The sequence below is a fragment of the Palaemon carinicauda genome, unplaced genomic scaffold (genome assembly GCF_036898095.1).
Source record: "Palaemon carinicauda isolate YSFRI2023 unplaced genomic scaffold, ASM3689809v2 scaffold321, whole genome shotgun sequence".
NCBI classification, from domain to species: domain Eukaryota; kingdom Metazoa; phylum Arthropoda; class Malacostraca; order Decapoda; family Palaemonidae; genus Palaemon; species Palaemon carinicauda.
This window is the reverse complement of record NW_027170882.1, coordinates 14,929-42,729: the sequence shown is the minus strand read 5'-3', so window position 1 is coordinate 42,729 and position 27,801 is coordinate 14,929. Positions and strand designations below refer to the sequence as shown.

At 41.1% G+C, this 27,801-nt stretch overlaps 1 long non-coding RNA gene across 1 annotated transcript; it reads right to left on the bottom strand.

Annotated features, from left to right (window-relative positions):
* Window positions 1-13,329: 13,329 nt before the first annotated feature.
* LOC137636540 (uncharacterized) lies at window positions 13,330-27,465 on the bottom strand. Its single transcript, XR_011043145.1, has 3 exons — window positions 27,216-27,465; window positions 24,614-24,763; window positions 13,330-14,000 (listed from the first exon to the last, which is right to left on the bottom strand). It is a non-coding gene; the product is annotated as an uncharacterized lncRNA (long non-coding RNA).
* Between the last annotated feature and the right edge of the window lie 336 nt (window positions 27,466-27,801).

The window sequence follows — 27,801 nt, the reverse complement described above, 5'->3', positions numbered from 1 at the left end:
CATTTTGCGTGATTTTTTTTATACCTGGAATGAAGAAGAAATTCTAGATTTTACACATGAACTCTTACAACAATAACATATTTTACACTTGTGTAAATATGTGTATATATATTTACATACAAACACACACAAACACACACACACACACACACACACACACACACACACACACACACACACACATATATATATATATATATATATATATATATATATATATATATATATATATATATATATATATATATATATATATATTGCATTTATGAATCAATGTTTCCAATCTTTTCTTGACCAGGTGAACATGAGTCTTTTTATAGTTTATATATGACATATTTGTTTTTGACGTTGTTAATAGTTTATATATGACACATCTGTATTGACGTTGTTACTTTTTTTAGAATGATTTATTGTTAATTTATTCTCTTCATTTATTTATTTCCTTATTTCCTTTCCTCACTGGGCTATTTTTCCCTGTTGGAGCCCCTGGGCTTATAGCACTTTGCTTTTCCATCTAGGGTTGTAGCTTGGACAGTAATAATAATAATAATATATATATATATATATATATATATATATATATATATATATATATATATATATATATATATATATATATATATATATATATATATATATATATATATATATATATATATATATATATATATATATATATAAGTCGGGGATGGTGAAGGATTGGACAGGATTGGTGATAGAAAATTAGCAGACCTAAGGTAAGCTGATGGCACTGTCCTTATTAGCAGAACAGCACAGGTTTTGCAATGGTTGCTTACAAGAATGCAGAAAATATCACATGAGTTTGGGCTCAAGCTAAGTAGAAGAAAGAGAGAGATAATGAGAACGGAGTTTGTAATGGAAGATTAAATATCATTGGAAGGAAAAAGGATTAATGTGGTAGAATCATTTACTGTAAGCATTTAGGAACTACGATCTTTAATACAGGGTCTTTAGAATTAGAGTTTAGTGCAAGATTGAAAAATCAGACAATGGCTAGGCTGAGTAAAATTTGGAAATCAAATCGCCTGAAATTTCATATAAAAATCAGACTATTCGTCAGTTTTGTGAGATCGGTGTTACTGTACAGACATAAGTTATGATATGACAATGAAACAATCTCCAATAGATTTATATTTGAGAACAAAGCCATCAGAAGAATATTGGGAGTTAAATGGCAGGAGAGGATTAGAAATGAAACTGTAAGAGAGATTACTCGTGTGCCATGTGTGGATGAGATCATAATGAGGGGTAGATGGATATGGTTTGGGCACACTCTTCGCACTCCCAAAGAGAGATTAATTCACCAAACGTTCAGCTGGGTTCCACAAGGCACTAAAAGAGTTGGAAGACCCAGGCCTACAAGGCTGAGGACTATAAAGCACGAAGTAGGAGATGATGAATGGGGAAGTATTGAATTAAAAGCTCAAGATAGAGACGACTGGCGAAATCTAACCAAGGCCCTTAGCGCTATGGGCCTTGGCGTCAATAGGCGTTGGAGATGATGATGATGACGACGATGAGGATGATGATGGTGTTTCAACATACTTAGGCCTAATATTAGTCCATCACTTTTCCTCTAAATCACTTCCTTCAACCAGCGCTGTCTGATGTCTCTATCAGCAATTCTTAAACACTCATATCTCTCTCTCTCTCTCTCTCTCTCTCTCTCTCTCTCTCTCTCTCTCTCTCTCTCTCTCTCTCTCTCTCTCTCTCTCTCTATATATATATATATATATATATATATATATATATATATATATATATATATATATATATATATAGTTTAACAGGTCGAGAGAGAGAGAGAGAGAGAGAGAGAGAGAGAGAGAGAGAGAGAGAGAGAGAGAGAGAGAGAGAGAGAGAGAGAGAGAGGAATTCCTAACACATTTGAATAAAATAATGGTTTTAAGTCATCTATAGGCTTCCCCAAACTACCCTACGCTTAGCTCACAAGGATGGAGAGGTTGCTGCCATTACATGAAAGTATCGAGTTGGAGTGGGACTCGAACCCCAGTCCGGCAGATATAAAGGCAGTGACGTAACCAATCAACTACTACAACCGTGAGTAGTAACATTACTTTCTTGAAATAGATCAGTAAGTAATTGATCAACATACGGACATAAGGTAGCCAGCCCCACCGGCCTCTATCTGAATCAAGGAATAGATAATTGATTGAGAATCTCCTATTGCATCTATGTTATCATATCAATTCTAAGGTTCCTAAATCAACCACCTTGAACATTTATCTATAAGGTACACTCCAGTGGTCTGTTTAAAAAACTAAATAAAATGAGAAAATCGAATTACAAAGAAACGCAGCATTTAAATCAGATGTTTCCCTTAAATTTTCGTTCAAAATTCTATGCGTTTGATCACAAAACTCCCGAGAGATATTCCTTTGACTTCGCCACATAAAAACTTGAAATGCAATGTACAGAAATTATGATTTGATAAGTATTTGGCTATTCAGATTATACATGATATTTTTCTTGTAAATAATATATCATCAACAAATATATTCATAAGGAAGTGATCACGTAATTCATTTTTTGGTATTACTTAAAAAAAAAAATCACGATTAATTCATCTATACACGAGTTCCCAGCACTATCTGTCGGCAAACAAGAGAATCATTTTTAGGCAAATGCACTTTTAAACTGAAGGGGAAGAAGGGTCTTTCATACCCGTGATTTTTGTAATTTTTTTCGTGAGATATCCTTCTATGTAAATTTCCTTACTTGTATTCATTTTGTATTTGATTTATTATTTTACGATATTGATGTATTATAACAGATAGAATTAAAGTAAAGACTTTTAAAATCATATAGACTTTAATTTTACCCTAAACCAATAATGGACTTACCCAGAGGAACGCTGACTTCAATTTTCCCCTACACTATCAATGGACTCGCCCACTATGAACGAAACGAATACCCTAAACTACGAACAAAATACGTTGTAATATATTAAAATACACATATAAACTAACTAATTTGTCCGATGATATTACGATTAAAAGACATTTAAATTAAATCTATTACTAGGAGGAACGCTGACATTAATTTTCACCTAAACCATCAATGGACTCACCCACTATAGACGAAACAAATACCCTAAACTACGAACAAAATACGTTGTAATGTATTTAAAAAGAAAAAAAAAACATAAACTGACTCTCTGATACGCTGATATTACGATTTAAAGACGTATTTAAATTAAATCTATCACTGGGACTTTGTGAAAACACTTAATTCGTCCTCTATACTTTATATTCTTAGATTAAACGTTTGATATTTTTATTTCTTTTTGGATTGGTGGTTTGTCACGTATCATGGGTGGCATGATGACGTCACAGAAGGACCCACAAACCATAGGAATTTCTAATTAAGTTTTATAGGTGGATGAAATGGTAGGCGTTGGTTTCCCTTTCTAAAATCAAAATTAAATTTACAGCATTTTTTCCAAGAGTCTCCTATAAATTCGTTTCTTTTACTTTTATATCATCGGGGAAAAGTTTACTTCTTTGCATTTTGAGAAGAATTTTTGGTAGCCAGTCAGCAACTATTTCCTTCCTTCATGTTTGATGAAATTAATCTTATATATGCAGTATATATATATATATATATATATATATATATATATATATATATATATATATATATATATATATATATAGTCTTTGGCACAGACAGCCAAACCCCTTGTAACTCTCTCTCTCTCTCTCTCTCTCTCTCTCTCTCTCTCTCTCTCTCTCTCTCTCTCTCTCTCTCTCTCTCTCTCTCTCTCTCTCTATATATATATATATATATATATATATATATATATATATATATATATATATATATATATATATATATCTTCTTCTTCTTCTTCCCAGCTTTATCCCTATTCGGGGTCGCCGTTTCTAATGAGTCTCTTCCATCTCCCTCTGTCCTGTGTCATTTCCTCCCATACTCCCTTCTCCCTCATATCATCTCTAATGCAATCTCTCCACCTGGTCTTAGGTCTTCCTCTCCTTCGTGTTCCATCCACCTCCACGTCCATCACTTCTCTTGCCATGTGTTGCCCTTCTCTTCTCATCAAGTGGCCATACCATCTTAACCTTGCCTCTTGCACTTTCTTTGATGCCTCAGTGACTTTTACTGTACCCCTAATATGTTCATTTCTAACCCTGTCCTTTTTGGTTACTCCACTCATCCACCTAAGCATCCTCATCTCGGTTACGTTCAACTTTCTACCCTCTGTTTTCTTTAGGGGTGCTGCTTCCAATCCATATGTCATTGCTGGTCTGATCACTGCCTTGTGCACTCTGCCCTTCAATCTTATAGGGACTTTCCTATCACATATGATACCAGACACCCTCCTCCAGTTGTTCCAACCACACTGAATCCGGTTGTTAATTTCCTCTTCCATGTTTCCCCCACTGTCGATCACTGAACCAAGGTACTTGAATTTATGAACCCTTTTGATGTTTCCTCCGCCTAATTTGATTGTTGTTTGCTGGTCGCCGTCCATCTCGGTTGTCATATACTCTGTCTTCTTCCTGCTTATTCTTAAACCTCTACTCTCCAAGGCATATCTCCATCTTTCTAGTTTCCCCTCCAGTTCTTCCCTGTTCTCGGCTACCAAGACTATATCATCTGCATAGAGCAGACACCATGGTGGCTCCTCTCTGACATCCTCTGTTAACACATCCAAGACGATGTTAAACAGGAGTGGGCTTAGAGCAGATCCCTGATGTAGCCCGACTCCAACTTGGAAATTTTCTGTTCTTCCAACTGTAGATCTGACGCTGGTCTTCACATTTCTATACATCTCCCTGATCATTCTGACATACTTCTCCATCACTCCTCTCTCCCTGAGACATCTCCATATTTCCTGTCGTGGTACTCTGTCATATGCCTTCTCTAGGTCTATAAAGGCCATATGCAAGACCTTTTGCTTCTCTCTGTACTTTTCCATAATTTGTCTCAAAGCGAAAATACCATCCACAGTACTAAGCCCCTTCATGAATCCTAGTTGCTGTCTACCGATGGAAACTTGCTGCCGTAATCTTTCATCCATAATTCTTTCAAATACCTTCAGTGTATGTGACATGAGTTTTATTCCTCGATAATTTTCACAACACTGTATGTCCCCTTTCTCTTTGAATATTGGGATTAATATACTTTCCCTCCATTTTTCGGGTATTGTCTCACTTTCCATAATCTTTTTCATTAACTGCCACAATATGTCAATTCCTTCCTCATCAAGAGCCTTCCAGGCTTCTGCAGGTATGCCATCTGGTCCCACAGCTTTACCATTTTTCATCTTTCCCAGTGCCCCTCTAACCTCAGCTTTTGTTATTACTGTGACTGGTCCACAATTTGTGTGTCCGTCTCCTCTTAGAAATCTTTCATTTTCTTCATTCAGTAAGGCCTCAAAATATTCTTCCCATCTCTTTATTATGTCTCTCTCATTTCTCAGTATATTTCCATCCTTATCCTTAATCTGTCTTGTGTGTGTTATATCCTTGGTATTCTTATTTATCATGTGTGCTAGTTTAAAGATCTTTCCTTGCCCTTCCTTGGTATCTAGCTCTTTGTAAAGCTGATCATATGCTCTATCCTTAGCAATTGCTACAATTTTCTTTGCTAATTTATTTGCTTCCTTATAGGCCCTCCAGTCCTCTTCCATTTGGGTCCCCTCCCACCTTTTCTTATATATATATATATATATATATATATATATATATATATATATATATATATATATATATATATATATATATATATATTGTAACTGTTATACTGATGATTCAATGCTGTAATTTTTTTCTGTTGATTTATGTACTGTATGTAACTGCTAAATTGTAACTTTATTTGATGTCTCGGGCGTAATAAATTTATTGAATAATATAATCTCTCTCTCTCTCTCTCTCTCTCTCTCTCTCTCTCTCTCTCTCTCTCTCTCTCTCTCTCTCTCTCTCTCTCTCTCTCTCTCTCAAAGAAATAAAAGAAAAACTAATTTTAAAATCGGCTAAAATGAAGGGAGGGAAGGAAACAACACAAAGAAAGTTATGAGGTTGAAATGAAAATGGACTCAAATTATGCAGAATTATCTGTTTTGCAGGCCTACTGAAAATTCTGACCAGCCAAAATAATTCTGAAAGTTATTCAATATTAATGGATGAAAATGTGAAGAAATGCTAACAATGTTTGGTATAATCATCTATTGTCGATGGGGAATTTGAAAATCATAGAAAGGATTCGAATGTAATGGGTAAACTTTTAGTAAGACGGATATTATATCAAAATACAGTATATATATATATATATATATATATATATATATATATATATATATATATATATATATATATATATATATATATGTTTAAAGACTTCTATTACGGGATCCCCGGGAGTAGCTTTTATTCATTACCATTCGGTCGAGTTTTTTAGTTGAGCCCCGGAGCCAACGTTATTCATTATTACTTGGATTCCCTTTATATTTTAGTCACGTTTATCTATTATATATGATCCTAGTTTTCGACCTTTCCTTCCATGATATGATCACGACTACGGTCTGACTTAATTTAATTTATTAATTTAATTTAATTTAATAATTTTACAATCAAGTAAAGCTGTTATTTGATTTTTTAAACACTGGGGTCCCCTGGGGGGTCCCCTAATTTGCCTTTATTCAATTATTAAGGCATTTACATATGAATAATTTTTATCATTTATTTGATATATGACTTATAACCCCCTGGACCCCCAGGGGTCCCCTATTTGCCTTCATTCATATGTTTAGGCATTTATATGAATAGTTTTATCATGGGTTGGATATACATATATATAGAGTTACAGCATTTGGGCCCCGTGCCCTTCATTTGCTTCCATTCAGGATAACTATAGCTATATATATTCAACTTTATCACCATGATAGTAACTTTTAAAATATTTAAACACTGGGACCTCCGGCCCCTAATTGCTTTCCTTTAAGATACTCATGTATCTTTTATCTTACAGACTGTCCGCTGTGCGATGACGGCATGTGCCGCTGTTCTCCACCAACCCTGCGGCCATAATGTGTGTCGTTCGCACACTCACTGCTCTCTTCAAGTGGATGACCTAGCTGTTTGGCATCCGGACACTGTCCTGTCTGCTACAAATTGGCTTCCACTCTAACATCTGAATCGGTGAGTGCAGTTACTTTATTACAGAATTGTGGGGAGTTACATTTTAATGTCCTCTTTTATTGTTTTATTACTTTAAGGCCACAGTCCTCTGGACTTCCTGCATGCCTTATATGTGCCTACGAAGTCCTTGGGCTTCTTAGTTTTTTCTTTGGCACTTTTATCACTCACTAATAGTCTGTTCTCTTTCAGAGCACCCAGCTTGAAATGGAAACAGCCCGAGCTACCCTCAAGATATGGATTGGCGGGTTCGCCCGAAACGTGAAGGCCAGACAGCCGTATATCCTCTCTGAGGAATGGTGTTTCCTTCTCTACCCCAATGCTAAAACATCAGCTGCGGTCCCCAAAGCGCTCGCGGACCCGATCATCGAGAGCATTGCATCTTTTCTTCTGGCCCCGGACCAAGGGCGGGCGCCACCCTAACTGAGGACGTTGCTACCCTCGACCTTGATGTGGAACCCATGGCTCTGGATGATCCCGACGCAGGTAGGGACGTAGGTGAGTCAGGTGGTTCCTGGGCTGGGATTCCTCTCCCTAGCCCGGCTTTCTCTTCTACTTCCGACCAATCTTCTTTTCGCGGTTTTCCTGAGGCAACCGGGACTGATCTCAGCTCCCGACCTGTTCCCCCCAAAGTGAAGGCTCCTCACAAGCCTTTATATAAAACTCACAAATCTTCCCAAGCCTCGGAGGCTAAATCCTCCTCCACCAGAGTCTCTCAAGACCCAATTGCTGTGCCCTCAACCTCTCAAGAAGTAGTTTCTGTTCCGGCACCTGTTCCCCCCCAGGCGGGATCATTTAACATGGAAGAATTTTCTGACAAACTGTTTGCTCGTTTTGAGTCGATGCTATCGTCTCATACGAAGCAATCACATGAGAGGATAGCTTCTGTGGAGAGCCTAGTCTAAGACCTCATGAGTTCGGGGCTACCACCTCCACAACAGCAGTACCCCATTCCCGACGCCTCCAAGCTTCCTCCTTTCGATAAGAATAACCCTTGGGGGTTAGCATTGCATGCCCCCTTTTCGGAGGGTATGCTGTCAATCGAGGGTTTCGGTACACGGCCTCTTACGGACTACGAATTCTACCCGCCGTGTCTTGAATTCCCCTTCCCCGGCTACGCTTGCCTCACAGAAGAAGCTCTGATCCGTTTAGATAAGGTTCCAAAGGAAACTGTCATTTTTCCTAAGGAACAGGCACAGTCTGGCTTGGTTCGCCTGTTCCATGAGTGGCAATGTTTGAACACCATGCTTACGGCCCACAAAAGTTCGTACACTATGTTTGTGGCCGACGACCAAACCCCTACACCATGTGCGACCAAGATTCTGGAGTCGGTCTTCCAGGCTATCAATGATGAGAAACCTTTACCACAACTCAGGGAGACCGACTTAACCTCCCTCCTCTTTCCGGGGGACAGTGAATGTTGGCGGAATGCCCCAGCTACCTTTTCAGTAGGTAAGTTGAGCCCGGACTGTGCCTCGACGCAGTTCAGCGAACGGCTTCCCAAACTCCCAGAATCTCTTCTTAAATTAGAATATGATTCTAGGTGCAGATTCGGCAGATCTCTCAATTCGGTCACCCTTTCCGAATTGGCCGTTGCCACTTACAACGAGGAGGACCTCCTTAAGGCCCTCACTAAGTCGTTACTGCAAAACTTCATGCTGACGCCTATGATTTTCAAAAGCGCCAGGACCCGTTGTCGACGACACGTCCTCTCTGAAGCCACCATTAGGCACGAGCCTAATAAGCTCATCAAAGCTCCGGTCTGGGGCCCGGATCTTTTCCCGGAAGAATTGGTTAACTCAGTCCTTAGCGAGGCAGCTAGGGCCAACCAAAGCCTCAAAGTTAGATGGGGCCTCGTCCCAAAGAGGAGATATGAGCCTACTGATACCCCAATCCGAGGTAGGAAGAGATTGAGGCCTTTCCTCTCTTCCCAATTCAGGGTTCAACCGGTCTCAGTTCAACCGGATCCCCAAGGCCCCCAGCCTTCTACATCAGAGGGCCAGCAGCAAGAGCAATACGTCCTGGTCCCTCAGTCTCAAATCACCTCGACTTCCTTCTCCCCCGCCTTTAACCCCATTTATGAGGCTCAGACCTCCTTCCGTGGCTACCAGCGTCACAGAGGTGCCAGGGGTGCCTTTCGTGCCTGAGGTAGCGGAAGGGGTTACCACCAGGGCAAGTCTTCCCGTGGAAGCAGAGGAGGCAAATCATCCTCCACCCAATGAGACAACGCAGGTAGGAGGGAGACTGTACCTTTTTCGAGACTGTTAGAAGTTCAGCGGTTGGGCTTCCAGCATTATCTCCAAAGGCCTAGGGTGGAGCTGGATACAGGGACCTCCTCCACCGAACAGCTTTTACCAATTGCCAACAGAAGAACTATGTTCCTTCACGACAGATCTGCTACAAAAGAATACGATCCAAAGCATACGTCGCTTAAGATTTCAAGGACGCTTGTTCAGCGTGCCAAAGAAAGGCTCCGACAAACGAAGGGTAATCCTGGACCTGTCTCGTTTAAATTCCTTCATTCGTTGCGACAAATTCCGTATGCTTACCGTCTCGCAGGTGCGGACCTTACTTCCCCGTGGGGCCGTCACCACCTCCATCGATCTTACCGATGCCTACCATCACGTTCCAATAGCAAGGCATTTTCGTCCTTTTCTAGGCTTCAAGCTAGGCAAACAAGCCTACGCATTCAAATTGATGCCGTTCGGGCTCAACGTGGCACCCAGAATCTTCACCAAACTAGCAGAGACAGTCATTCAAGAGCTTCGCACTCAGGGGATACAGGTAGTGGCCTATCTAGACGATTGGCTAATCTGGTCAGACAATGCCCAGAATTGCCGCGTAGCAACGAACAAAGTCCTCACCTTCCTTCGACAACTGGGATTCTAAGTCAACTTCGGAAAATCCCGCCTGGTCCCGGAGACCAAGTTTCAATGGCTGGGTCTACAATGGGACCTATACTCCCATACGCTGTGCCTCCCCAACTCCAAAAGGAAGGAGATTGCGAGAAAGACGAGGCAATTTCTCAGGGAGAAGTTGACCTCCAGAAGGAACCAAGAGAGGATCCTAGGTTCCTTGCAGTTCGCCTCCGTGACAGACATCGTCCTACGGTCCAAACTCAAGGACATAAACCGAGTGTGGAGATCCAGAGCAAACGCAAAACGCCGCGACAAACGTGCCCGCCTTCCCCCACTCCTGAAGAAAAGTCTACAGCCTTGGACGAAGGTCAAGAATCTCTCCAAGTCGGTTCCCTTACAACATCCGGTCCCGGGACTCGTCGTTCACACAGACGCCTCCTTAACAGGGTGGGGAGGTTACTCCGAACACAAGAAAGTCCAAGGGTTATGGTCATCAGTCTTCCGACACATGCCCATCAACGTCCTCGAGGCCATGGCAGTCTTCCTCACTTTAAAACGTCTCAATCCAGCCAGGAATCTCCATATCAGACTGGTTCTCGACAGTGCAGTCATAGTTCACTGCCTCAACAGAGGAGGCTCCAGATCAGCCCTTTCCCGGACGACTCCGCTAGAGTCGGAATGGTCACTGGACAATCGGCTAGAGTCGGAATGGTCACTGGACAATCGATCTTTCTAGTGGATACTATCTCAAGTCCCGGGTCTCCAGGTGGATCTGTTTGCGACGGAATCCAATCGCAAACTGGATTGTTACGTAGCCCCCAACCTGGACCCTCAGGCTTATGCCACGGACTCTATGATCCTAGATTGGAATACCTGGAAGACGATTTATCTGTTTCTTCCAGTGAATCTCCTGCTGAAAGTTCTGCACAAACTCAGATCCTTCAAAGGTCGAGTGGCTTTCGTAGCCCCCAACTGGCCCAAGAGCAATTGGTTCCCCTTGTTGCTAGAGCTAGGTCTCAGCCCCCGGCGGATTCCCAATCCGGTGCTCACACAGACAGTGCAAACTCGCAATGTGTTCGCTTCCTCAAGGATTCTGAATGCCCTAACTTTATGGACTTCATGAAGTTCGCAGCCCAACGAGGTGCGAACATCGATCCTTCGAATACTATTTTCGTGAAATCTGACAAAAGGGAATCTACTCTCCGACAATATGACTCAGCTGTCAAGAAATTAGCTAAGTTCTTGAAAGATTCCCAAGTTGAAAAAATGACAATGAACCTAACTGTGACATTCTTCCGGACTCTCTTCGAATCAGGCCTGGCAGCCAGTACCATTACTACAATTAAGTCAGCCTTGAAAAATATCATCCATATTGGTTTTGGCATTGATTTAACGGATTCATATTTCTCATCCATTCCGAGAGCTTGTGCCAGGCTAAAACCTTCCACTCGCCCTAGCGCAGTTTCCTGGTTTTTAAACGATGTTCTTAAGCTGGCCTCTGACACTCCAAATTAATCCTGTAACTATATGGCATTATTAAGAAAGTCACTTTTCCTTTTGAGCCTCGCCTCTGGCTCCAGAATCTCGGAATTGTCAGCTTTGTCTAGAAACCCAGGTCATATAGAGTTTCTCTCTTCCGGTGAGGTCCTTCTCTCCCCTAACGAAGTGTTCCTGGCTAAAAATGAGGATCCCCAGAACAGGTGGTCCCCCTGGAAGATTGTTCCACTTCCTAGGGATCCATCCCTGTGCCCAGTTACCACCCTGAAATCCTACTTAAGTAGAACTTCCACTACAACCACAGGGCCATTATTTATTAGAAAGCACGGAGGAACTATTACCCTTAAGGGAATCAGGCAACAAATTCTTTATTTTATTAAACAAGCTAATCCTGAATCATTCCCACATGTCCATGATATTCGAGCTGTGGCTACCTCAATTAATTTTTTCCACCATATGAAATTTGATGATCTCTCAAAATATACGGGTTGGAAGTCCCCTAAAGTTTTCAAACGCCACTACTTAAAACCTTTAGAAGCTCTTAGATTTGCCACAATAGCTGCGGGGAATGTAGTTCCTCCCGAGGGTACTGAGTCCTAATCACAACGTCTTGCTCTGTCCTCTTTCCCTCCTGCCTGGTTTACCTGTTGTTCCTACCTGTTTTATTTACCATGATGTATTATTTATTATTCAATTGATCGATTTCACAAATTATTTTGATCTCACTTGTTTCTGGAATCCCCGAGCTGATGTTCCTTTGTTATGTTAATTATTTATATCTATGATTGTATGCTTTACTGCATTTTGCTTACCAAGCTGTATTAACATTATTCATACCTGTTGACTTTCCCTTCGGGTTTAATTTTGATTATGTATCATGTCTAATTGTCTCTGTCATTTACGTGTTGATCTATTTTACGGGTTTCCATATCCCTCTTTTTTTATATTAAAATTCATCAGTTATATTAATTTTGTGTTATTCCCTTCAGGTAGTTAGCCTTATTGGGTCCCCATTCTCTGGTACGATTTCACTGGGCGACATGGGTCGGAGCCCAGAAAAGGGATTTTGATGAAGGAAAAATCTATTTCTGGGCGAGAGACCCGTGTCGCCCAGTGAACCCGCCCGTCAGTCCCTAATTGGGCCTCATTCTGGGGTGCTATAAGGAGTGATGTCACTGGCGTCGGGTGGCTAGTAGTAATACGAGGTTGAACGGCACTTCGCTGTTCGGGGATTTTGACAGTAGACATCTAATTGGTGCGAGGCCTCTGGTTGTGATTTATCGCACCCCAGTATTATATCGACACCTTAAACAGGTGAGCGAGCTGGGTTCAACCTGGCATTCCCATGCAATTTTTTCTCTGGTAATATATAGCAGTTATATACCTTAGAAATGGTGCTTAAGGAGCATTTCACTGGGCGACACGGGTCTCTCGTCCAGAAATAGATTTTTCCTTCGTCAAAATCCCTTTTTTGAACATACTTACCCACTGGTTATATAACTTAAAATCACCCCCCCCCCTTCCTCCCCTCTAGAGACCTATGGGCATGGAAAATTTGATACTAGGAGGGATAGTTCGACCTAGCTCCGTGGTGGCGCTAGTGTATACCTGGCATATCTACGCGATTGCCGCGAGTTTTGAATTTTCTGCCGGTCAGAAGAAAGCAAGCGGGTAAGTATGTTAAAAAATTTATTCTATAATAATAATATAATTTTCCTTCATCAAAACCCCTTTTTTGATGAAATAATTTACAGTATTATTGCTTTAAAAGCTCTCTGCTATAATAATCAGGGGAACAGAACCAATTTAATATTAAGATTTTATTATTAGGTGACATTTTAGTATGAAGATATGTTGTCTATTCACAATGATATACAGTATATAGTAGCATAATGTAACAAATACTTTAATAGTGAAAACACTTTAAGGAAGATCACATGGCAGCAGACTGTAACCTATTATGAGAATTCTGTTTTTTATATTTCAAAATTATGTATTAAATATAATCTTTAAACATTCCCATGCTAAACTGTACTATACAGTATATTAGAGGCATAATACATTTATATGATATAGAATACACTTAAAGCATTTATTAGAGATTCTGCCAGAAGAAAATCATTCAACTTGATGTGCACAGAATTTGAACTACAGTACGTTAATATATTTAGAACACAATTACTGCGAATATTAAGAATCGACTTAATAAATGAATACTCAGCTCCCTTCTGTACATTCAAGAGTGTAGCGGCATAAAATCTTAACTTAAATATTTTACATTAATGATTATAAAATTTTGAAATCTTATCTTAAAATACAATGATAAGAAGTTTTAGCACTGAAATATAGTTTTGTCATAAAGATACTAATGTAATATATAGTTTATTTTTGTGGAGACACCTACTTTAGTTGACTTAGGATATATCCAGGTGAATCCGATACCCTGTAAAGTGAAAGTAAGTTATTATTTGAGAAACTCCCCTCATTATTTAAATTTCCAGTCTAATTTCTAGAGATGTCAATCATGTAAAATTTTTAGAACAATTTTTCCTAAAAACAAACCATTACTTTCATCATAATAGTTAACAGCTTTACATTCAATGGAGGGCAAACTTCCATCAAGACTACCTGGAGATGTAGATATCTATGCATATTACCCGAATGCCTTGAGAATTGGCATTTTTTATTTTTATGAAACTTGCTTTTTGCTTAATAGGAGATTGAGTCCCGGTAGAACTCGATAGTTTCTTGTAGTGCGAGCCAAGAATTTGGGGAACCTATAGGCCTACCTGAACCTTGCATGGGATATGTATTCTTTTCCTACTATTGACTTTTTAAGCCATTAGTTCAACTACCGTATAGATAAAGAAAAAAAAAACGACCTAGTTATGGCCCCATTTCCTTACTCTTTAATTCGTAGAAGGGCTGACTATCTACTTGGTGGTTAGAGTAAGGGGTTAGAAGCCTAGGCCTTTTTGTTTTTCAATAGTTAGCCTTATCCAATTTTCTCTTTACCTCCTATTTGAATACAACTGAAGATTGTACAGTATTAAATATGCTTTTACCTTTTCCTACATATTGGTTTTGTAAGTCATGGGTTTCAACTACTTTGTAGTTAGGGAAAAAGAGCATTATCCTAGTTATGCCCTGGAATTTGTTGAAGGAGTAACTGCGTACCTGACAGGTAGGGGAAGGTGATTGCCTTAGCCAATCCTAAAACCTTAATATTGTACTACTAAAGTCCTTTGTGGATAGGTAAGACTCCTTTCCTTGGAAGTATCAATAAATATTTTTAAAATATTTCTATTTCACAATTGTAAATGTTATATTACGAATGAAATCAAGACTAAATATTGACAAAGCGGCTGTAAATAATCCTGCTAACCCTAAACGACGCAAGATGGTGTCACTAGTAAAGCATCTCAACTATTAAGAAAAAAATAGTAAATTTTATGCCTAAGGTTAATAACGTAAAAAATTATGCAGTGGTAATAACGTATACAGCATACATTTGTAACTTGCAACCTTGCATTTTATGCTTCCCACAAATTTTTCACCCATAAAAAAGTGATTTATTCAAACACAATACAAACCTTCGTTCTTTACTATGAATATGTTTCAGTGCAAGCTGGATTTAGCAATAAAAACTTTAATGCAAAGTGTCAACAACCCTCTGCTAGTTAGTGAGGGTAGCAGGGGGCAGACCAACCTCCCCTCTTACACACTCACCCAATGAGCTTTCCCAGCCTTTGTTTTGGCTATGGTCAAGTGCAGACCTATCGTCTCTCTATTCATTCCTTTTCAATTGGCTGTCAAACTTTAAAAAAAAAATTTCAGGAGTGCTTGGTAATTAAGGACTGCAAACATTCAAAGTTTTCCTGTAATATACGGTCGCTCTTCTGTTATATTCATGTCGGGGATGGAGATGAATCCTCACCGATTTTGCACTTTCTGCAGCCAATACTCCTGCACGGAGGCTTCTTCACTGAGCTTTGTAGGGGAGTGCTCATCCTCCCAGTGCAAGTGGTACAGTAGACAGAGAAAGAAGTCTAACAGGAATCTTTGGCTTCGAGTTCATCCTTGAGGTTAAAGAAGTCCCTACTCTCTCCTGCACCTCGTCCCCTCACCTCCCACCTTCCTCTTCCAGCTCACCTTCCTTCGGAGGCTGATTGGATAAGAGTAACAAGTGTTTGACCCTCGGACAATCTTCGGGCCTAGAAGACCCTGCTGCCCTAGCAAAAGAGCGGTACCTTCCACACTTGGGGAGTCTACCTTTCTTGACAAGGTGTCAATTGTGGCCTTCCTTTGAGGCGCTTTCAGGTTCTCCAACAAAGGAATGGCTGTTGGAGGTATTGAAACTTGCAACCTAGCAGGAATGCTCAGCTGCCTTCGCAGGGGTTGGTCTTGACCATCCCAATTGAGCCACTGGAGGGGAGTCTCTTCCAGTCGGTCTCGTGCCCCTGGCCGATTCTTCCTCCGTAATGCTTCGCCCACCTGAGGTAATGCTGGCCGGTTATCTTAAAAATTCCTGCTTTGCGTGCTCAACACCTCCTGGGTGTGAGCACACCAAGTTACCTTAGTCTGAGGTTCTGCATAAGCCTCAACTATATAAGGATGGACGATGCTCTTGCCAGTTCAAGAGCCCCTTCAGTGGTTTTGCCCTCAAATGCCTCGTAAGTGGGTGCATGATTCTTTGCCACCCACACTATCTCTTCAGAGCAATCTGGTGATTGTGGCAGACAATTCCTGTGAGTCAAAGGCATTTTCCACAATACCCCCCTGGGCACAATGCGTCTCTGCAAGGATTTTGCCTTGGACATCTGCTTCTTCGGAAAGAGCACCAGTTTGGTCTGACGAACATTGGCAGTTGCAGTAAACTCTCAGCCAAACCATCCTTGCTTTACTCATCACCATCCGAGCGTACTTCTTTTTCTGGGCATACGCAAGGTATAGGTGACTCACTAACTATTTGCAAGTGCTCTTGCGAGTGTTTGCAAGCCAGCTTGTGAAGCTCCGGCTTGCGAGCGAAAACACTTTGGCCTAATGGCAGATGCATATGCCAAACATTGCCTATTGTTTTATCCACTGACTCTGGTCTGTTCTCTTTTCCTTTGGCATGCAAGGTCAGCTGTTCATAGAACTTGTTGAGGTTGTAATGACCCAATCACCTGAGAAATCTTTGGAAAGCATAGCTATCCTTACGGTGTCAGGATTTCTTGGAAGTTCTAGTCCCTCATTGGCTCCAAGGTGTAGGAGCATGACAACCATCATTCATGCTTCCCCTCGTCCTCCAGTCCCTGCTAATCCTTTGCCGCCTGGTCACTTGTCAGGTTATCAGCGATATCCAAGGCTGATTCCTTATGGGAAAAGTTGGGTCTTATTCCAATTAAGGTGACTGGAATGAGGGGGAAACAGACAGGTTATGCCTCCTACGGGAGATATCTTTCACCCGAGGCCTAGCAGGGGTTGGGTTCTGTTAATGGATGATTATTGGCTATCAAGTTGAGATAGTCCATTCTGCACCCACTGTTGCCCAAGGAGCTCGTTGAGCCTTCCCAGCTGGAAGCTGCTCCACAGGAGGAGGCTCTTAGTATTCTAGCCTCCTCCTGCTCCTCGAACTCTCGAGTTGAACGATTCGGAATTTCTTCTTTAGAACTAGGCATTGAAGATTGTGTGATCCAGCGCTTCAGAAGAGAATTCAGGATGCAGTGTCGGCTCTGTCGCTGTCGGTGACTAAAGAAGCTCCTCCTAGGTCTCAATCCAATGGTGGGGTACATGTTGACGACCCTGACCCAACCCAGGCTTCTATGGGTGTGAGCCTGGGGTTGGAGGAAACTCTGAATTCAGATGGTGTGTTGTCTCCACCAACTAGCCCTAAAGATCCTGCCACCAAGCAAGGAGAGTCAGACTACTCTATTCCTTTATGCTAGCCTTGGCTTTCACAAGGAAGATTAATGTACTCGGGGGCAGGGGCCCCAAACGTACTCCCTTCCAGAGGGAAGAGACACGATCTTGCATTTTTTTCTACTATGCTTCACAACCTGGAAAGACCAGGCTAGAGCTGCCCTGGTCTAAGATAATGTCAGGTCCATTAGGAGGGTCATCTTCCAGATATCAGGGAAGAAGGACTCTCTAAGGGCAAGTATCTTATCTCGTTTACTTCCTCCACCTTCTGTTAGGCAGAGGAAGAACTACAATATCCTCTATGACAAACCCTGGCCCTTGCCATAAGATCCAGCAGTGTCAGCCATGGCACAAGGGCATGATGGCCAACAAGCTGGCGGCACAACAGGTGACTTTCACAGCTGCAGACACCGCAACCATGGAAAAGATTGTTAAGGCATCTTTGCAAGCCTTTTCTTGGATAGACTACTGGTCTGGTTCTGTTGGCTATCTGACCGACAATGAGGATTTGCCGGGCCCAAGTGAACGGAAAGCGTTTATGAACATTCATCTTCCTTCCCCGGGCTAGACTTGTCAAGTTCCTAGCACATAACACGGCCAACGAGTGGGCTAACTGGATATTGAAAAGGCATGACTCACTCATTTTGAGATTCCAGAGACAGCTGCCAAAGAGATTAGCTCTCTTGTCTTCGTTAATCGTTAGTGGCGGGTCCTACCTCATTCAACACGGAAGACATTGACGCAGTTGCAGAGCGATGAAGGAAGGAGAGTCAAAACTCCCTTCTCCATAGGACTGTAAAATCTCGCCCCTCTCCATCTCCTGCACCGAAAATTCATCTCCTGTGTGTAGACAGGCTCACAAGAAGAAGAACGAGGCTTCTAGGCAGTCCAATGCCAGGAAGTCTTTGAATCCCAAGCAGCCCTTTCATGGTTAGGGGGCTCGGGGAAGAGAAGGTAAGGCTGGAAAACATGGTTGTTCCTGCTAGGGAGTTATTCCTCCTACCCTACCACTGGCACAGGTGGAATCATGCCTGAGACACAGTTGGCAGAGATGGGAGATCCACGAAGCCGATCCATGGATGGTCAAGTTCCTATAAAACACATCCTCCAGTGATGACATATTCCTTCAAGAAGGGATCAGCTACGGATCATCCCAAGTCTTCTCCAGTCAGAGACTTCTTTATCTTGAATGAGTTATGTCATATTCCTTCAGGAAGGGATCAGCTAAGAATCATCCCCAGGCTTCTCCAGTCATAGACTTCGCGATCTTGAAAGAGTTAGTTCTTTAGACTCCGTTCAAAATGGAGACTGCAGAAACAGACAGGCTGTTAGCAACACCGGAGACTTCGTGACCACATTAGATCTAAAAGAGACACTTTGAGATCCCAATCCAAGGAAGTATCTAAGATTTGTTCTGCACAGAAAGATATACCAGTTTGAGATGCTTTACTAAAGTCTATCTACAGACACTCAAGTGTTCTCAAGGGTGTTCAATCTACTCTCAACCTGAGCCCATGCCAATGCCATGGTTAATTCTGGCAGACTCAGTGGAGACCCTTCTCCCACATCAAGACACACACTCGCATTTTGCCTAGACCTGGGGTAGGTGTGAATTTTTTTAGAAGTCCTCTCTCCACCCATCTCAAAACTTTGTACATCTGGGAATGCAGATAAATACCCAAATAGGAAAAGTGTTTCTGTCCTAAAGCAGAATCAAGAGATTCAAGGATAAGGCTTGTCCCTTCCTCTAGCAAGGCTCGCTACAAGCTCACCTGTAGCAATGCCTATAAGGGTGCCTAACTTTTCTTTAATTTCTGGTTTCCATTGGCTGCCTAAGCATCCAATCTCTCCAGTGGGAGCTGAAGACCTTATACTGTAGTCTCAGCACAGGAACCCTCCGAACCTTCTGGCTCCGGTAGGGCTGGACCAAGAGAGACTTGAGTAGGTGGGTTCTAGATACCAACCTTCTAAAAGGGGTAGATCTCTCTCGTCACCTAGATTTGATGCTCTTCACAGATGCATGTTGCATCACGTGGCCTCCTGGCTGTAGTACGATTCCAATTGGCAGTGCCACATAAACATCCTGGAAACCAGAGCAGCCCTTCAGCACTTCCAACAGCTCCTTTCAGGTCACTCTGTAATGTTGATGAGCAACAACATGACGGTAGTGGCATATTTAAACAAACAAGGAGGTACTTTTTTACAGCATTTTTGCTATCTAGACATGAAAATTCTGCGATGGACGGAAGAGAACTCTACCTCCTTGTCGGCCCCGGTTCATTCTGGCAGACATTCTGAGCAAGAAGACTCAGATAGTTGGTTCCAAGTGTATCCCAGGATAGCCAACAAAGTCCTGACTTGTGGGGTTCGCCGATACTAGGCCTATCTGCAACATCTCTCATCTGGAAGCTTCTGGTTGTACTGTTTACCAGTACCAGACCCACAGATGGCCTTCCAGGATGCTTTTCAAAATCCATGGGACAATCTAGATGTCTATGCATTCCCCCTTGTTTCAGTCTTTTACAGAAAAGTCCTTGGAGACTACACAGCACCTCCCCAAAAATAGGTTTATCTTTAGTCAAAACCACTTTATTAGGTAAACTTGTACATAAAGTGAGCTATCAAGTTCTTGCCAAAGAAAATATGGACTTTTCACCAAAAATCCTAATACTTTTGTAAACTTATGCAGCCTACTTGAATATCTGTTCATGCAAGATAATCACCTTATTATTTCCAGGACTTAGTTTGCTAGTTTTTTTTTAAGATGGAAGAGCTTTAATCTTGTACCTTATGCAATCCAATATACAGTACTTTTAAATAGCCTATGCACTGGTATTATGGACGACTTGCCTTTCTACAAAGATCAGTCCAGCATCCCTTATGAAATGCTCTATAGCCTGCTAAAGGTCTGCCAAAAATGTGCATGGATTCAGATGGCACCAAGGTTTATGAGGTGTCACTTCAGTCCAAGGCTACATTCTGCTGCTTAGTTTTCATTAATTCTTGGTCTATTCCTCCTTACTATCTAACCTCAACTAATTCCAATTTTCACCACTCATTTAATGACTAGATCTTTGAAGGTTTCAAAGGTTGCTAATAAGTAAGAATGAAAAGGGACAAGCCATTACACTAGACACACAATGGCCAGAGGACCAACCATATACAGTACAGGGAGTCCTCGGGTTATGACGGTCTCGACTTATGCTGTTTCGAGGTTACGAACGCACCCCATAAAAATATAAAAAATGATATTAAGCGTCGTTCTGTTTTACGTTGTTAGCATCGTAAACGACGTAAACAATTGCTAACTAGTTTCTAGTGGGCAGCGGATGAATACGCTTCGTTTGGCTGTGGGCGAGGAAGACTGTGTCAGTCGCGTCACTCAGTTTCAGTGATACGCCATTTTGGTTGTGTACGCCAATTCTCTTTCACGTATTTATTCTTTTTTTTTTACTTTTTGCCCTTGGTTATGGCTCCAAAGCGTAAGGCAAATTCTTCTGATGGTATTGCATCAAAGAAAAGAAATGCCATCACCATGGAAGTGAAATTAGACATTATTAAGCGATCTAAAAACAGTGAAACGCCAACGAACATTGGCCGGTCGCTTGGCCTTAGTCGTTCGACCGTGGCTACCATTCTTAAGGTTAAAGAGGGCATCATTGAACATGTGAAAGGATCTGTTGCTATGAAAGCAACAATGATAACCAAGCAGCATAGTGGTTTAATTATTGAAATCGAAAGATTATTGGTGCTTTGGTTGGAAGATCAAAATGAACGGCGTATTCCGGTGAGCTTTGTGGTAATTCAGGAGAAAGCGAAAATATTGTTTGAAGCGTTGAAAAAAGAAAGGGGGGGGAAGAAAGTGAAAGTGAAGAGTTTTCGGCTAGTAGGGGTTGGTATATGCGATTTAAGGCTCGGGCCAATTACCGTAACCTTAAAGTGCTGCAGGTGAAGCTGCTAGTGGGGATGAGAAAGCAGCAAGTGAATTTCCTAAAGCGTTGGCTGAGATAATTAGGGAGGGGGGTTATACTGCTTATCAAGTGTTCAACGTGGATGAGACAGGTTTATTTTGGAAGTGTATGCCTAACCGCACATACATCGCAAAGGAGGAGAAGTCAGCACCCGGTCATAAAGCCAGCAAGGAGAGGCTAATTTTACTTCTTGAGGGAAATGCTGCTGGCAACTTCAAACTGAAGCCATTGCTGGTGTATCAGGCTGAAAATCCAAGGGCACTCAAGGACATTTGGAAGAGTCAACTCCTAGTCATTTGGAAGGCAAATAAGAAGGCATGGGTGACACTTGCTGTGTTTGAGAACTGGTTTATCAACCATTTTGTGCCTAGTGTGGAGCAGTATTGCACCAAAAAGGGTATCCCCTTTAAGGTATTGCTAGTGCTGGACAGTGCCCCTGGACACTGCCCAGCTTGAAGACTTTCACCCTAATGTCAAGGTGGTTTACCTTCCACATAATACCATGGCCCTTGTACAGCCTATGGACCAAGGAGTGATTGCTTCGTTCAAGGCCTACTACCTCCGAAGGACAATTGCTATGGCATTACAGGCAACTGAAACAAAGGACGACTTGACTCCGAAGGACTTTTGGAAGTCCTACAACATCCTTAATGCTGTGAAGAACATTGCTGATTCCTGGGAGGAGGTGAAGATTATATACATGAATGGTGTTTGGAGGAAACTATGTCCTCAATTTGTGAATGATTTCCAGGGGTTTGAGGACACAGTTGACCATGTTATTAAGAACATTGTTGTCCTGAGTAAGGTAATCGATCTGGATATGAAGGTTGATGATGTTACAGAACTGCTGGAATCTCATGGAGAGGAATTATCTGCTGGGGACTTGATACAACTAGAGAAGCAGATCAAGGCAGGGCTTGTCAAAAGGTTTTGCTGAGATACAGCAAGCATTAGCAACTTTTGAGGCTCAGGATCCTAACAGGATCCATAGGGTTTCCAGAGGCATCATGGATTTACTGCAGTGGTACAAGGAGATCTTGGATGAGAAGAGGATCCTGTCTGTCCAGTCTAACCTGGAGCAGTATTTTAAGAAAGTAGGGAGACTTGCACCCTGTACATCAGCTGCCTCTACTACTCCAGATTTGCCAGCCACAGAGCCTCTACCCTCTACCTCAGCTGCCTCTATTGCTAAAGAGCTTCTATTGTCTACTTCAGCTCCCTTTATTGCCTCTACTACTCCAGCTTCTCCACCACCTTCTGTAGGTTCTGACTCACCTCCAGACTCACCTGCCCCAGCTTCTCCAGCATCTTCTGTCTCACTTCCAGAGAATCTTGTCTCACCTTCCTCAGTTTCTCAGCATCTTCTGCAACTTCTTCTGCAACTTCTTCTCCACAATAAGCCTCTCTCCGTCCCTTGCAACATTCCTTCCAGTGTGCAAGCCAACCATAGGAATAAGGTAAGGAATTGATCTTTTTTTTTAATTAATATTTACTTTCAATTCATGAGGTAAGGAATTGTTTTCTCTTTTTCTAATACTTTTTTTATGTCATTCGTTACATTTTATTATAGTACAATACTTTACAGTACAGTATAGTACATATAGAGAAATTTATTTATGATGTTCCGACTTACACTGAAATTCGGGTTACACAGCGTCTTAAGAATGGATCAACGTCGTTAGTCAAGGACCCCCTGTATACAGTACATACGAGTGCACAAGTCCTCTTCACCCAATCTAGGACTAGACAATGGGTCTGATAACTCACTAGGTAGCCCTATAGGGTCCCCCATACATCTACCTCAAAAGGTAGATGTTTTCAGGATGCAAGCAGGCTTTGAACTACCAGCTCACAGATTGAGAGTCAGGACATAACCACTAGGCTACAGTAATAGCATTGGTCCATGAGACTTGACTGCAGTTAGCTTATTTGTTACACTGTCTGGAGGGAAAATGCTCTAAGTTGGTAATTATAAGGTGCTGGTTCAACAGTAGACTCTGCTTAACCCTTACCACACAGACAGGACACTGGCATTGCAGCACATACATTGGATCATGAGGCAGGTGGTATACCAGCCTCCCAAGGAGATAGTTAGTAAGGAGGAGAGAGGAAAAAAAAAAAAAAAAAAAACCCACCTCACGGATAATGTGCATACAGCCAACTGGTGCTTATCTCCCAGTGCAGAAAGGCTTTTGAGGGATCTTAATGCAGAGTTAGTTAATGCAGACAAAGATCATAAAAATTAAACCTCTTACAAATATAGTTATTCCAATGTATCAGGCCCGAAGATATTTCCATAATGAGAAAACTTATATAAAATATTACTAAGAAATTATATAACAATAATGAATATTTTGGTTAGCTGCAGGGTAAGCTCTCAAGATGGGAGACAAAGAATGCATCAAGCAGTACATGCTTGTTATTAGGCATTATCATCTGCAGTGTTGGTTAAATGATATTTCCAAATTATGTCAAGTTACCTCCGAGAAACACGAAGGTTTATTGTCATCGCTTTGAATCTAGGGTATTATTATTTTTGTAGAGATTTCTTCTAGATCCAAATAATTTCCAAGTGGAAACTGAATGACCAATTTATACAACTTTCAAAATAAACCTAAGAGGTGCCTTCAAACTTTCACACATTCCTAACATAAAAGCCAGTACAGTAATTTAGAATGCTTGCCTCATAACCTTTTAGATTAATTTTATCTTTGAACACAAAACTAGTGCAACTAACAATCGCACCTGATTATCTCATCAGTTGTTGCCTCACTTTCAGTAGTCTGTCAACAGTTGGGCACACAATTTGCAACCTGAATAAAATTATTGTTGATTTGAGAGGAATACCATGGTTCTAATTAAATGTATGCATTCAACCATTAGCTAGGTATATTTTATACCTGAGCTATCAATTAACTTAAAAAATTAAATTTCCCTAAAAATTAATCACAGCTATAAGTTAATTTTCACAAAAGACTGATTATTAAAATATCTTAAAGCCTACAACAAATGAACTCGTCAAATTGTTATTGAGCTGGAAATAAATGAGCATGTTTAGATAAGGATCCCACTTGTGCATCTGATCAAATAAAAATTACAAATGCAAAATGCAAATACAGATAATAATTGAGGCCCCAACTTTCAATTCATAAAATTAAAAAACAACCGGTAAAATGCTCACCTCTTTTTCTGTACTATGTAATAACTTATCACAGCCACAAGGATGACAAAAGCAAGACATCCAACAACAATCCCAGTAATTTCACTAGCATTCAGACCACCATCAGGCGGCTGTATCTCGCAACGGTTTCCTGAATAGTCGTCTACACATCTGGTTGGAAATGTTAAAAAGTTATTAAATTGAGTTTGCAATAGATGAACCCTAGTTTTTCTAGGGTATTATTTGTACCTGAATAAAAATCTGTCCAATTCTGGTACATGCATTGATCAGATGTCTATATACTGTACTATATAAAAGAAGTAAATGAGTAAACCATAACAACTGCATTTTTTGCTATTGGAAGTGATAAATGTCTAGTTCATTATGATACAGTAGTGATCATTACCAGACATATTTTTGGATGAAACATAATCACTCTGCTTAATGATTATTTTCTTATTGCTATAACAATAAGACAGTCAAAATGATAAAAATAGAGATTTTGTGATGCAATTATGTACAGTCGGACACGGGTATTCCTGATACACCTACCTCTGAGGAAATGCACCCAGTCACACCCTTACTGAACAATGAATTCCCAAACTGATAGTGCAGGGGAAAATTGCAGAGGTGGTTGCGATTAAATACAAGAAATTTCCGCACAGTAGGAGTGTGAGAGGGGGCACTTCCTCATATTGAGGTGTGCCATGAACGTTATTTTATTAAAAGTAAAACCAGACCACTGTGACAAAACCACAGTTACATGAATAAATACCCTATTTATAAAAAATTATTGATTGGCTTTTAATACATACATATACTGTACCAAGGCACTTCCCCCAATTTTGGGGGTAGCTGACATCAAACAAATGAAAAAAAGGGAACCTTTTCTTCTATGTTCCTCCCAGCCTGACAAGGGACTTAACCGAGTTCAGCTGGTACTGCTAAGGTGCCACAGCCCACCCTCCCCCGTTATCCACTACAGATGAAGCTTCATAATGCTGAATCCCCTACTGCTGCTACCTCTGTGGTCATCCAAGGCAACCGGAGGAAGCAGCAGGGCCTACCGGAACTGCGTCCCAATTGCTCGCCATTCATTCCTATTTCTAGCACGCTCTCTTACCTCTCTCACATCTATCTTCCTATCACCCAGAGCTTTCTTCACTCCATCCATCCACCCAAAGCTTGGCCTTCCTCTCGTACTTCTCCCATCAACTCTTGCATTCATCACCTTCTTTAGCAGACAGCCATTTTCCATTCTCTCAACATGGCCAAACCACCTCAACACATTCATATCCACTCTAGCTGCTAACTCATTTCTTACACCCATTCTCACAGTCACTACTTCGTTCCTAACCCTATCTACTCGAGATACACCAGCCAAACTTCTCAGACACTTCATCTCAAACACATTCAATTTCTGTCTCTCCGTCACTTTCATTCCCCACAACTCCGATCCATACATCACAGTTGGTACAATCACTTTCTCATATAGAACTCTTTTTACATTCATGCCCAACCCTCTATTTTTTACTACTCCCTTAACTGCCCCCAACATCTTGCATCCTTCATTCACTCTCTGTCGTACATCTGCTTCCACTCCACCATTTGCTGCAACAATAGACCCCAAGTATTTAAACTGATCCACCTCCTCAAGTAACTCTCCATTTAACATGACATTCAACCTTGCGCCACCTTCCCTTCTCGTACATCTCATAACCTTACTATTACCCACATTAACTCACAGCTTCCTTCTCTCACATACCCTTCCAAATTCTGTCACTAATCGGCCAAGCTTCTCTTCCGATTCTACAACCAGTACAGTATCATCTGCAAACAACAACTGATTTACCTCCCATACATGATCATTCTCGTCTACCAGTTTCAATCCTCGTCCAAGCAATCGAGCATTCACCTCTCTCCCCACTCCAACATACAAGTTGAACAACCATGGCGACATCACACATCCCTGTCTCAGCCCCACTCTCACCGGAAACCAATCGCTCACTTCATTTCCTATCCTAACACATGCTTTACTACCTTTGTAAACTTTTCACTGCCTGTAACAACCTTCCACCAATTCCATATAACCTCATTACATTCCACATAGCTTCCTATCAACTATATCATACGCTTTCTCCAGATCCATAAACGCAACATACACCTCCTTACCTTTTGCTAAATATTTCTCGCATATCTGCCTAACTGTAAAAATCTGATTCACACATCTCCTACCTCTTCTAAGATACTTGCAATCTTTTTTCACCCTTGATACCTCATTAGCTGTCTGTTTAAAGCAGACCCATAACTCTTAACTTATTTTTTGTGTCAAGATTAATCCCAGACACCAATTTCCTGTAATAGAAGATAAAAGTTGGGTGCTGCAAGTTGGTTAGCAGATGTGCATGTGATCTCTTCAGGCTCCAATGACTATATCATATTTCATGGGTGTTAACTGCCTTTTAATTCCCAAAGCTTCCCAAACTTTAATCTTTGAAAAATACTTCCAGGTGTTAGGATTCATTTATCTGTTAATTCCAGACTTTTTATTTTCAAACTTTCTGCTTTATATAGTGATTTTCTTTCATAAAAATTCAGCAAAAACAGAAAAGATATTACTCACTGACATGAAGGTGCTTGATTTTCTTCAACAACACATTTTCCTTTGTTGAGACAGAAGTTTTGTGGGCAGTAACCACACACAGATTCATCTGCTTCATATAAGTTACAACTTGCATTCCCATTACATACATCTGCAGCTTCAATGCAAGGTGGATTTAAAAATGGATCACTGCAGTAAACTGATCCAGGACCACAAGGAGTGCCATCTAAAATAAAATTAAAATTTTTTGGGCTCAGGCCATGTCATCCTGATGGAAGGTTCCTTTAAGTAGCTTCCTAGGGTATATTTGACTACAGTGATATTCCCAGAGAATTTAACTTAAGGTCTCCAAAATTCAAATTCCTGGCACGAATAACCTTAAAGTTTCCTTTTAGGATATCACATAATACCAGGGGACATATTCTTGACACGCCACATTGCAATCTGCACCCCGCATAGTGTTTACGCTTCGAGGGGGAAAAGTGGCAAAATAAACGAGGAGCCGTTATAAGGTTCCCTTCCTCCGTTACTGTTTGAGTACTCAGATGGCACCATAATCGCCGCCATCTTTATTCCTTTTTCTGTAGCGATCTCGCTCGGTGGTTTT